General features: G+C 32.2%; 1 protein-coding gene across 1 annotated transcript in view; it reads right to left on the reverse strand.

The window, feature by feature from the left end:
- The window catches only part of LOC132708569 (neurogenic locus protein delta), a 154,935-nt gene extending 143,180 nt beyond the window's left edge, over nt 1–11,755 (reverse strand). The window contains exon 1 of the mRNA XM_060680952.1: nt 11,527–11,755. The gene's annotated coding sequence lies outside the window, so the exon portion shown is untranslated. The remainder of the gene's footprint in view (nt 1–11,526) is intronic.
- Between the last annotated feature and the right edge of the window lie 2,245 nt (nt 11,756–14,000).

Here is a 14,000-nt window from a genome sequence, read left to right on the forward strand (position 1 = left end):
GTAAATCAATAAAAATTGTTGATGCATTAACAATACAGACCTATATAGGTTCTTGTGTTAATCTGATATATATTGTTTATAATTCTCGTCTCATAGCACTTAACAAAATTATGTGTACATTAAATTCTTGTTCATTATTTAGTACTTTGAATATTAATTTACATTATTCGATTTCCAGAAGTGATCTCAAATTGAAGATATTTAGTTCTTGCATCTCCTAGCTGGGTTAGTCTGTCATGACCTTATAATATCTTTATTATTTTGTTTTGTAACACTTGCATTCTCCGAAAATTCGCTTTGCTACAAGTTTCCCATAACTAGATATATAAAGACATTAAAAAGCAAAATATTTTTAGAATGTATCATTTAGTTTAACTTTGCAAAAATTGTGGTTTCTGGTTCATCGATGTCCCTGTATAATTACAAATTCACATAAACTTTCGGGAAAATAATAAAATGATTTTTGCTATACGGTATATCCAAATAATTATTTTATTTATCACTTTTTACGTCGCCAGTTCTAATGTCCAGCGGTTTAATAGAATCAAAACTTTCCTCCTTATCACGATGAGTAAGAAAACAATTTAACGGAAGGCTCGTGCGGCGTGTTTAGTGCAGTGGAAACCGGAAGCATTAGTATGTAACATCCACCATGTATTTAGGAGTAGTAAGTACTTATATCGAGGTACACGGAGAGCCAAATAGAGCCCTTATGAAAAAAAAACGTTGCTTTTTGCCGATTATGAATTTTTTTAGTCGTTTTCGCTTTACTTGTATATATACAAGGTGCTATTTTTATGAATAAAGGAAGATTCACGTTGAATCTCTTATTAGAAGTTCTGGAAGTTTAAAAAAGGTTTTTTCATTATTTTGTACATAGCTATAACGCGATATATTTTCGCATTATTAACGTACGTGCAGCGTTGCCAATTCAACTCGAAACATACGACAAAATTGGAAATTCATGGATATTCGAAAAAACCCAGAAAACCCCCGCCTTTTTAAATTTATTATATTTCAAAATTTTACAATGGTGCATAAATTGGTTTAAATTATCACAACGTGACTTTTAAATCGTTTTGAGAACTGTTATTTTATTATTTGTTAGAATTATATTGGTATTTACGTAAATATACTTTACAAAAAGAGATTTTACTGTCACTAAATTGATTTCATAAAGGTAATTTTTTGGGACACTACAAATTTTCATTATTGTTAAGGTAACACTATGGCCAAAAATTTGAAAAAAATAAATTTAGACTTCCAGAACAGCTAATAGGACACTCACCATTATACTAAATTTATATTTATGCTTTCTAAAATGAGATGCAAGTTCAAAATTTCTTGCATAAGTCGAATTTTTTAAATAATTTTTTAAACATTTCGTTTGTAGAAATAAGTTGCTCGTTGACAATGTCGTCCATGTTATTGCAAAGAAAAATGTACCTCTCAGACTTGTTTCTTAATGTTGATATTTTGACCAATAAAAAAGTCTCATTTTGCTTACGATCTGAAATTGGTTGAGAATTAAAGTTGCAGTTATAGGTAAAAATATATTTTGTCCTATAATTTGAAATAATTTTTCTACATCCCCTGGATATACTGCGTTATAAGCCCTGTGATAAACTCGCATTCCCATTACTAGAATTTCGTCAGAATCAAATGAATATTCGTTTAGATATTAATAAAACTTCTTTTTTCAATTTAGCACTCTCATCATCAATTTATTATATTAATTAATATTATATTAATTTAATTAAATTAATTACATTATATCCACATCGCACCGGAACAAAATCAAACACCAAAAACATCAGGATAATGTTTCTTTTTCTATTTCCTTTTGTTTCTGGTTCCCTGTTCAATTCGAATATGCTGCCGTTACGTGGACACACATAGATATCCCAGATAATTCCATAACTCAATTCACGAAAGCAGCTGTCGTGATTCGCATCTGAAATTTAAATGAAATTTTTATCACAGCCAGCATAAATAATAATCTCTACTTTTCAATTTATTCCGCAGAGACCGAATTTCCGCAGAACTTTTATCAGTTTTATGGGCGTAATGGCAGTCGATATCCGAATAAGTGCGAATGAGATAAAGCTACGCGTTGGTTGTAAGGCCAGTGTGATCGATGGAACCAGTGACGTGCATATTTTACGGTCTTGTGTTTAACGTCGTCCTAAATTTCCATTCAAATCGAAAATGTGTGTTCGGAAACAATTAGCGAAGACACAGACGGACCGTGTTGGTACATTCTAGGTGGCCTTTTATAAGAAACAATAATTGAATGAAACACCTGAATAAATGGGTGGTCAGGCGGCAGTTTATAATAGACTTACGTGATTCCTTTAAAAAGTAGTCACCACCTCAAAGTTGACGATAATTATAGGGCTTTTTATTCTTTTAAACAATGGCTATGAGTGACAAGTGCGTGATGCTTTCATGCTCTGTTATGGGCATATTGTTTACATTTGAATGAAATACAATTTGTTTTACAGGAACGCATTGTTCCGTAGTGGTGCCATGCCATATTCCTTGGTCGGTACGATATATAAGTAATACTTAATTTATTGGGGTTAAACTGCTGGGAATAGCACAGATAAGACTAATTAGTATTACCTACTCTATCCAAGGTTCTAGAAAAAAATCTTATCAAGGATACACAGTCTGGTTATCGTAAACCTTCTGGAGGACAAATTACACCAATTTATGTATTTTACAAGTTTAAAGAGGAGAAGCTGATAGCAGGAGATAAAAGTATTCCAAACTGATGGAAGGAATACGGCGATGAGCTTATAAATGAACCTGGAGTAAAAAAAAGACCAAGATATAGAGGTTAATAATGAAAGCGTCTGCGCTGGTCTTATTCTGTAGAGCTTTTAATACTGTTGATACTGAAATTCTTTGTTAAAAGTATCTTTTTTTTATTTTCAAGATTAAATTAATCAACTTTACTTTAACAGATCACCACAGGCTGTTCACAACAATAGGAAATCTGGCAACGTTTATGTGACTAAAGCTTGATCTTTGGGACCTTTGCTCTTGTCAACATACACCTCTGACATTCCTTCTGCTTTCAAAGCAGATGCAGCTACAAATATCGATATATCGATTCGAAATATCTTCAGCTCAGAGACTAAAGCTTAATGCCAATAAGTCATTGCTATTGCCATATTATTTGGACCACAAAAATAGGTAGACTATGTCAAATTTATTCTAAAATTAACAATGAACGAGGTTGATATAGAGCTTCAAACTGGGGCTATGGATGGACGCTAATCTACAATTCACAAAACGTGTCAATTGACTGCTTAGGACCCTCTATCCACATCCTGAAATAATAGGTTCTACCCTGTAGTGATTTCTTTGTGTGAGTGAGTTATTGCAAAACATTATCGTTTGTCATCATTTGTGTAAAAAAAGTGGGAGTTAAATGTTACAAATACAACACATTACATTGCTACATTTACCGCGACATAAGGCGGCATCATTTGAAAGATTTTTTTCATATAAAGCTAATGCTTACTCAATTACAAAAAGTTATTTGCATTATTTGTGACAATGAGAATGATTTTTTTATTATTTGTATAATGACTGCAATTTTTTCTTGAAGGTTTAGATGGTGTGTGTGTGTTTTATTTGTTTTCTTTGTATAAAAAAAGGTAAGTTTAAAAGCACCATTTTTCAAAATAAATTTAATATGCTAATGTCAAAGTTAGTCAATTGTAGATAAAACCTACCTAACAATTATTGGAAATACTAACATTCTAATTAATTGAAATCCTGTGAGGATTGTTGGCTGCTCCATCAAGTTTACAAGACCCGATATATGAGCACTAGTTGAAAAATTCTGACGATCTAGGAGATTATCAAAATGGATATAATTTTTTTACAACAAAAATAAAAAATCGAATAATGCAAAATTTGTTTTATTAATATTATTAAAATTTAAAAACAATAAGACGCGTTTTTTGGTCTAGGTTGGGCTTTATTTGCACTCAAGCTAAATTCATTTTAATACGTATAGTTAGTACAAAATATTATTTTACTAATTATTAGGTGAATTATTATTTATTATAATTGTTTACCATCAAAAGTATTTCCCAAAATTAATTGCAATAATTAACAAGAATATTTACCATTGGTTGCTATCTTGTTCTTTAGCAACTTAGAGGTTTGATTTTATTGCTCATATTTATCGAAAATGGTTCACTTTTTTAGAATATAGAAGGTTTCCCAAAGAGTCCGAACAGTAACGATTCACTTGATGAACTTGCAACAAGGCGAAATAATATGTCACAGACAATAAACATAGGACATTGATTTTTTTAAGAGGACAGGTGTCGGACGACAATACACCTGGTGATCAGCCGGCTGGAACTGCAAACCATGCAGACGAAAACCAGTCAGTGGCGTTCTTGCCCGTAAGCATTTTCTGCGTCTTTCTTTTGCTGTTTAAACTGTTTTCGTTAAAAAACGGAACTTCATTCTCTATCAGTATCCACTTTTTGTTAAATCGTTAGATTTTATAAGTTTTGCGAAAATTTTGTCGGGCCACCCTGTATTTAAGAAGTTACGCGATAGTGGGAATGTAAATATGTGTATAATAAGTCGGATCAAAGAATGATTATAGACTTAAATACAGTATCCAGTAAAAGTCTAGGAGCATCATTTCTTTAAAAATACAATTAAAGGCAAGAAAATAAAATACAAGAAAATTTCAACATTATAATGATTTGATAATAGCAAACAAAGAACAATTTTCTAGAAACTGCTAAATCACTACAAAAATTACAAAAAATTAGTAATTTTGAAGAATGAACCGAAAAAAATGTTTACTTAAACTGCAAGAAAAAATTATGACATTATGTTGGTTTTAGCGATAGCGCTTGCAATACGGCACATACATTCAACTTCTCAGTTCTATGCTGACGACCCCCAAAGAATCTGATCATCTTTTAAAACTTGAAAATACTCGAATTATGGTAAAAATTTGGTTCAAAACTTTAGGGAAGGCATAAGGGCAAAACCATGATCTGCATATAGTAAATTCAAATTACTATACAACCACAGGTACTACCTTCCATAAGTTACTTTTCAATGCGTTAGTTTTATCCCATTCCAAATTTAAAAGGTAAAAAAAAAGGTAAAAGAAGTGTAAGAAGTTGTATTTCTATTAAAAATCTGCATACACAGAGGCCCAAAACAGATAGGACGTATCAAATGCACGAAATGCACATAGCGCCCTCTACAATTGGCCCTAAAATTAATCACGACAATAGATTTCTCATTTCAAAAAATCTTGATTTCTCTTAATTTTGTGCAAAAAGCTACATTGTTTCAGGAATTATTTAAAAAAATCAAAAAAAATCGGCGGGACTAAGGCAAGTTTCGTCAAGGATCTACTATTTTGCCATGGAGGAAGACTTATGGGACACGCTGTATATTTTGTAAATGATGTAAATTGATATGGAAAATATTAATTTTAAATAGTTTCATTCATTAATACGGTGACTATCAATGGAAATAACATTAAATTTGTTGTCAAAAAAAATAATTCACTATTCTATTCACTGTTATTTATCTCTGTCGCTGTGGTTTTGACCTTTAAAGTCGGTGTTCGTCGAACTTTCTTAATTGTACCGTTGGAGAACAATGTTTTAATTTGCCCGTGCTATGAGTATTTTTATAATAAAATTATATGGCTTTCATGGATATGTATATTATTTAAAGGATGGCGTGCAACGCTAGGTAACTGTTTTCGCGATGCAGTGTCGTACGTGTGTAGGAGGGCATATTTTTGCTTTCTAAGTAAGGTGTTCCCAGGAATTTTTTGTAGGGTAGCTAAACTCATTGTTAAAAGAACCATCAAGAAAATGGTAAAGAGTCTCGGAGATGGCTGACCTATACAAATCATTCCTTAGAAATCCAAAATTGCAGCAAACTTCACATAAAGCCAAGGGAATGCAGATTCTATCAACTACCAGAGGAATACCAAAGATCTAGTAAAGTCTGTTCATAGATATAAGAAAGTGACTAACTGATACGAATTAAGGAAAGACCCGGGTAAGCTGTAAGAATGAAATATGGCCGAACAGCTCCGTATTTTGCTTAGAATTTAATTATTTGGGGTTTTGTTAGGAAAGATACTAAACAATATTTATTTATTTATGTATGTATTTATGTTTAAATCTAAAATAAAATTACAAATTATTTTTATTACGTACTTAAAATACTTAAATTTATTCACATAATATATCAGTATCACTATCGCTATCATCGTCTGTTCTAATTATTATTTGTTCTATATTATTTGCAATATGGAGATACAATTGTTCTGCTTTTTCTATATGTTTAACACAATTTGCCCAACTTTGTGGAGCGATGTTAAAAACTTTGGTTTTTATAAGTTTGAGGACATTGGAGTTAACACGGGGAAAAACATTGTTACGACGTAAGGCAGATTTCAGTTGGTGCCAAACGTGTTCAATGGGATTAAATATACAGTGGCAAATCCTATTTTATTCCAGATATTCCAGTCACCATTCCCGAATTCTAAAAATCTAAAAACAATACACTTCCATAACGTAGTTCTGCCACATTTAACACCATCTTTTTCAAGCCTCCTAATTAAGATATATAATATTGTTGTTTGTTCCTCGTATAACTGGTAAATTTTACGCCGTATTATATCTTGATCACTTTCATCTACACTCGAGAAAATCGCATCGCTTCTTTTCTTCCTCGCTGAAATTCACAATTTTCCATACAGTTGATGTTGCAATTTTCGTCAATGTGGCCGTTTCTTCTAAAGATGCTTGCTTGCTGGCACCACGTTCAATGAGAGTCAAATAAACATTGTTTATAACTTCCTTAGTCTCAATAGAATAGTGTTTTCTACATTTGGGCGGGAGCATCTGCTGAGATACACTAGACTCGCACAAATTTTGCATAATTCGCACACGATTCAACACACGCTGTGTTACACACGAAATAAGAATGATTACTAATAAACTTAAACTAAGTAGTATACCAAACCAAAGAATATTAAACACAGGTAGGTATAAAATTATTTTCTATTACGGACCACAATTTTATCTGAATTTAAATTCCGAAACTTTAAGTAATAATCTTGTTGCATTGTATGTTAATGTGCACCCTTGGATAATCCCATTCAAAAGCAATTGTTCACTTTCTTATATCTGTGAACAGATCATACCACGGGATGATCAGGGGTGATGATGTAGGAGGGGGTTGGTTTTTATTGCCCTTGGAGTATTCCTTGGAATGTCCTTTCGGGAGATTGGAAATCGAATTATCGAGAATGCTACAACAGTAAAACAGTGATAACCAAGAACGGCTTCGTTGGCATGACATCAAGAGTTTTCAATGAGACACGTTTTTGTTTATGGACTTACGATGGTCTTAGTATTGGAGGCAAGTCACTACTAGCTTTCGTGCTCAAGTCGACATTAATTAAGATCCAGTTTTTCAACTAGACAATTCGTTGCAATCACAAACTATTGTAATCACCGAAAAATTGGTTCAATTCAAGTAACAAAACAAGAGATGTAATTATGCAATTATGATGAGTTTGGACTAACCCTTGTTCTAAGTAAATGAATACCACGGATGCGTGTGACTTTTAACTAAACGAACGAAATACCGATTAGTTAATCTCCAGCGTTTAAATCCCCTCAAATATCCTGGGAACGATTTAAGCGAAATGGGAACGCGAAGCGAGGAAAATATTATTTCGTTCTCGACACCTTAGAAAAATAATGACTATTTTCCCCTAGATTAGCATTACGAATAGGGACAATGTTTGTTTAGTTGTCAGCTAACACTGCAACAGCGTAATAAATAGCTTTGCCACTGATCTTAGGGCAATTCCCATTTTAAGAAGTACCGGGGGAACACGGTGCAGGGTTGTACTCGCGGATTTCTTGTAAAATGTTGACGATTGACGATTCACAGTCTCAGTATTAATATTAATTATTATTAACATTACAAATAATAAGCAGTAGAAAGCAAAGTGAAACAAATATCCACTGATTTGAATTGAATCATAATATGAATCATAATGCACTTCCGATTTTTGCAAGTTTTGCAAAATTCAGCCATGCACCTGATATATACATTTTTGCTATTGTTTATTGCATATTTGTTGTGAAACTTTTCATAGATCAACAGGATTAGTGAAGAAAAAAAAGATATAATGTACATCAAGGAACTCAACAGTTCGATTTCGATATCACGACAAAAAACTAGAATCCATAACAACATAGCATAACAATTTAGGCACACTCAGGGAGGAATCTTAGGCCCATTACTTTTCCATTCGTATGTCAATGACCTTCCTGACTTCCTGAATAGCTATTGTTTGCTGACACTTGAATGATATGGTGATATGATTCGTATGTCAATGACCTTCCTGACTTCCTGAATAGCTATTGTTTGCTGACACTTGAATGATATGGTGATATTATGAATATGATATGGGTGCAATAGAAAATCCTGCAAAATTTTCAAAACCAAAACGTGCGAGATATTAATTATTATTAGCGTTAATAATGATAATAATAATCCTGTTAAACAATAGTCACTAACTTGCACTAATAATCTACCTCCCGCTAAGCTACGTATCAAGAAAAGTGCTGTATCGTTTGTTGTATATAAAGTATTTACTATTCCTAAGTTTCTTGTCTCATCAACTAAACCAATCTTACTGTTGCGGATATTTAAGAAAATCCACTTTTTTCTTGCTCCCAAATATCGTGAAATGATCTTTCTCAGGCTTAAGTTGTATTTTTTAGAAAGATCACTTTGTATTTGTAAGTCCTCATTAATAAATCTAAGAAATCTTAAGGGCAAAAGGACCCTAGGATGGAACCTTGTAAAACCTCAGATGTATCGACTATCATCTAAGTAGAAACTTATAAGAAGGGGAAATCATATTATTTTAATTGAAAGATGTGAATTAAAAAGCACCCAAAATGTCGTCAGACACATTCATAAGAGCAACATACCTCCCAAAATTATAATTAAATTATTATATTAATTAATTATATTATCCGGCCATAAATACTGAGTTTTCATCGTTCAATAGCGCTTAGTGTCAAATTCTATTTAATCTAACTTAGAAAATATTTGCAGAAAAACGTCACCATGGCCTTGTAAATTCTGGTTCAGGACAATGTTATGCTATTTGACCTGTCATTTGCGCGATTTTTTGTAACTAACATTTAGACTTTGGCAAGTTGCTGTAAGTATTTTAATGTTTCTTTAAAAATATTTCAGGGGTAGTTAAAAAACACCATGTGTACTATTGCTTCCATAGATTCTACGTGGGGCCTTATGTTTTCTGTTATCTAGATGCCTTCTTTCCGTTACGATGTCACCGTTTTTGGACGAAAGATAAAGAATTTTAACGGGGGGACAAGAACAGGGTCGAACTGAGTTTGTTGTTTATATACGATAAAATACGGCATCTTTATTGATGCAATTCGCAACCGTCGCAAAAACCGTCATTACTGGGGAATGCAATGAAAGCTTCGATTTGCAAAAAGCGTCGGATCCCACTGTTTGGTAGCCGTAGTTATTGTTGACTCAGGGCCGTATAATGCCGTAGATAATTCGCTATATAAAAAACGGCATAATAGATGTGCGGTTTGGAAACAATTTTGCAAAATCACTAGGGACACTTTATTATAAGGAATGTACTGATTTGTGGATTTGCTTTGCAATATTGCAATATTCATTTAAATGGATTTAATTTTTTGAAAAATTTTAATAAAAATTGTTGGATCTGGATAATATAATTAAATAGGAAAATTTTGCGCATTAACGATAAAAAATATTAAAAAAAAAATGCTGAAGTAAATTTCTGTATTTCTATTTCTATTATAGAATATTCGAAAACAGAGTATTTTAATTTGATAAAATTAATTAACGTTCTGCGAGATGTAGAACCGGGAAATTATGTTTGGATATATTAATAACTATATTTTAATGATTTTATTATTATTTTATTAAGGCATTTAATTTGTGAATTAAATTGTTCTAAATATTATGGCTGTCGATTGAAACTTTGGAAATGTTGAAAAATATGGATAATGAATAATAAAATACGTTTTATTTTTATGTAACTTTAACAAATGCATTATGAAGCTATCTAGAACTAAGACAACCCAATAAGAGAATATTTGGTAGGCCTAAAACCGACCTAGTTAATTTTGGATCTTTTCGCAAAATTCGGCCAAAAACGTATAATAATCCGTATCGGGAAATTTGTGACAGTTAGAACTACTCTAAAATCTACGGTTCAAGAAAGTTAAAACCTTATAAATTTAAATTAATACATAATCTGCATCCCGGAAACCAACAACGAAGACTAGAGTTTTTTCACGAAGCTTTTATTAGTAGTACCGACAAAATAGGAAAACGAACATATTCTGGGGAGCATCAAGGCTTTGGTATTGCGTGTATTATTTTAGGAAGCAATATAACATTGGAATACTGGAAAATATTTAGTCGAAATACGTGAAAAAGTTAGCTCAGCTAAACAGAACATTTTTTCAAGAGGAAGGAGTTAAACGTCCATATTTAGACAACAATTCCCATAAGGTAGCCACCCAGGTCTCCCGACTTATCAGTACTTGATGACTTACCATCAAATTTACAAGATCCGCGAAAAGCCGAAAGAGAATTCAGAAATGTGCAAGCCAAGAAAATTATGCCATTACTGCATTCAATATAATAATGGTCAATTTCAGCAGGTTCTTTAGCTATTAATTTAGATTTACTAGACTTTTTTTTTCTAAGAAATACCATTTTTGAACTAATACCAATTTAAATGAATTTTGCAATAGGAAAGTAGATAACACGGCAAAAATGCTTCTTGAATAAACTTTTTCAAATAATAATTTACTCCTAGATAGTGATTAATATTAATGAACTAAAACTAATTGTTAAATTTATAAAATTATGGTGTAATATAGTTATTAAATTGAATGCAGATCTGAATTAAGAACCAATAGTGGTGTGATATATATTCGAAAAACCGTCAGCGGATACAATACAATGACGTGAAATTATACAGGGTGTTGTATTTAAAAATATACAGCTTTATGTGGTCATTCAAAAAATGAAAAAACTAAAGACTCCGTTGGTTCTATGTAAAAAAATCTGTAGAAATGTATTCTTATTTTTTTATAGCTAGTTTAACTTGTGGAAACACTTCGTTTGAAGGAACGTTGATTTATTCCCAAGCCAGATGTTGCAGATACCTTGCACAATCTAAATTCTTCCGATTTTTGTTTGTTCGCGCCATTTAAACGTGTCAACTTTTTATTAACGCGTTGTCGCCTTTGTTATGTTGGTCAGAGAGCAACATAAATTAGAAAACATAAAAGCGAATAGATGAAATTAAAAAATCGTCAAATTAAACATCAAAAGAAGAAGCCGGGACTAGGCGCGAGGCGGAAAATTTCATACTCGCCAGTTTATATTTAAACCTACCTAAATATTGTATCTATCCATTTCAAGGCCAAGACTGTCACCTTCCGTTTTAAATAAATCGCCTTTGGCGTAGACCATGATTTCACCTATGACACTTTTTATTACACACAAATGACCGAATGCACTAACACCACACTGGGCACACTAATCAATGTGTAAAAATTCCACGAAAATACCTTGCGAACAGACATGGCACAAAAGACCTTTTCGTTAAGTATGTTAAGTATAACAATTTTCTCTCGTAAGGATTCACGTGGAACTAAACATTTCATGTTTACAGGAGAGTCGAGTTGAGTTAAAAGTTTTCAGTGTTTTATATTTAGCGAATTAGAAGCATCACTCTCCGACCTCTTCTAAGTAAGATATAAATACACCAGTATGTCTGTTTAATGTGTTATTTGTTTGGTTTCATTCAATTTCGGTTTGGTCAGGGCGGGCCAGGTGTTAACCACCAATTATTTTCACTACACTTTTTTTTCTAAGAATCTCAACGTAGACGTTGTTGGCTTTGTCGAATTATGTCGGAAGCATACGGTGGTCGTTTTTGGACTGCTCGCACATGAAAACCAACGTTACACTTTTTCGATTTTAGATTTTTGGAAGTTAGGTGTCGAAAGGTCTTATTTTATTAAGTCTAATTCGTAAAACGAAAGAAATGTTGCACATACGCATATGCCGCGAGATTTACGCCTTTTATTTTATGGCGTGGTCAGAAATATTGTATATAGAGCGGACCAAACCAAAAAACGCTGTATTTTTTACGTTGAATTGTACAGGTATAACATTGTTAAACAATTATCAACAAATCGTTATTTTCGAAGTTTGTTTGATATAAGTGAGATAAGATAAGATTGCAACACAGCATAGTAGTGATTAGTTTGAAAAGAAAGTGCCACATATAATCGGTACGATTTGCGATGGCATAGTAGGTCATAAAAGCAAGTGAGAAGGTGTCTCACTATTTTACCTGCTTCTACTCGTATACTAAGAATGACAAAACCTACCCATTTACCTGCGTCTACCTTTGTCTATTACGCATCGGTGTCGTACCCTCAACAGAGATAGCATTTATGAAAAACTGCTGCCGAAACTCGAAAGGCTGTCTTTAATTATTATGTGAAACGTGAAAGTGTATCAAATGCATCGACAAGAAAAGAAGAAATTATCAATTGGCTGCGCAGTAAGTAGATTGATTACACAGAAAATGGTCTAAAATGTGAATCATGATCGTTAGCATTGATCAGATAGACATTTAGGAAAGGCCGTCTTTAATTATTATGTGAAATTGTACCAAATGCATCGAAAAGAAAAGAATAAATTATCAATTGGCTGCGCAGTAAGTAGATTGATTGCACAGAAAATGGTCTCAAATGTGAATCATGATCGTTAGCATTGATCAGATAGACATTTAGGAAAGGCCGTCTTTAATTATTATGTGCAATTGTGAAACTGTACCAAATGCATCGACAAGAAAAGAATAAATTATCAATTGGCTACGCAGTAAGTAGATTGATTACACAGAAAATGATCTAAAATGTGAATCGTGATCGTTAGCATTGATCAGATAGATATTTAGGACTAAACAACATCTGTTGAAGTATAAGTAGAAGCAAGATGAACAATCTGTTTTATTCGGTCTGCCCTTTTATCGCCGCCTATGCCATCACAGATTGTACCAACTATAGGAATAGTTAGTTACAAGTGGTGTAGGAGGCTTTCAAAGTAATCTTCAACACCAAAATGGTCTGGCAATAGCCAGACTAACAAAGAAACACAAGTTTCCCTTGATTTCTTCAAATTTAAAAGGCTTTTTGTCCAAAGTTAAAAAAAAAACGTATTTTTTTAAAGGTTATTTTAAGTTATTTCCAAAGCTTCAAAAATATACTGGGTTCCTATATCAAAAATTCATTTTTCTGTTAAAAACTTATATCTGCTTCGAAATGTTGAAAACACAAAAGGTTTGTTTGTTAATAAATTAAAATATTAAATAAATTGTTGAAAAAATATATAACCAATTCATTTAAAGTTGTCAGTTACGTGAGCTACAAAAGCTCTGTACAAAATTATAGCATAATTCAACTTACCTTCGAAATTACTGCATTTTAGAGATACACAGTGATAAAATAAATAAAATCTGTTTTTTTCAAGAAATCGAAGAATGGGAAATATCAAATAATCAGCTCACTTTAGACACAATTTCACATATCAAATTTTTTACAATAAATGATATTGAGATTCAGTATTTTTAAATACCCACCATTTCTAAAACTAAAACTTCATTAGATTTACGATTTTTTTTTAATTTTTTTTCCTGTTTGTTCTCTTACGCTTTTATATTTTTTTGTTAGTTACGCTCCTGGATGTTTTCTTTTCCGTGAAAAATAGTGATCTAAAGTTGTGAAGAAATTTTTTTAAAGTATATCTTAAAAATTGTTGGGAATTATTTTTAGAGGATTTGACTTCAAAAAATTCAA

Source organism: Cylas formicarius, unplaced genomic scaffold (assembly GCF_029955315.1).
Source record: "Cylas formicarius isolate icCylForm1 unplaced genomic scaffold, icCylForm1.1 PGA_scaffold_12__32_contigs__length_19106922, whole genome shotgun sequence".
NCBI classification, from domain to species: Eukaryota; Metazoa; Arthropoda; class Insecta; order Coleoptera; family Brentidae; genus Cylas; species Cylas formicarius.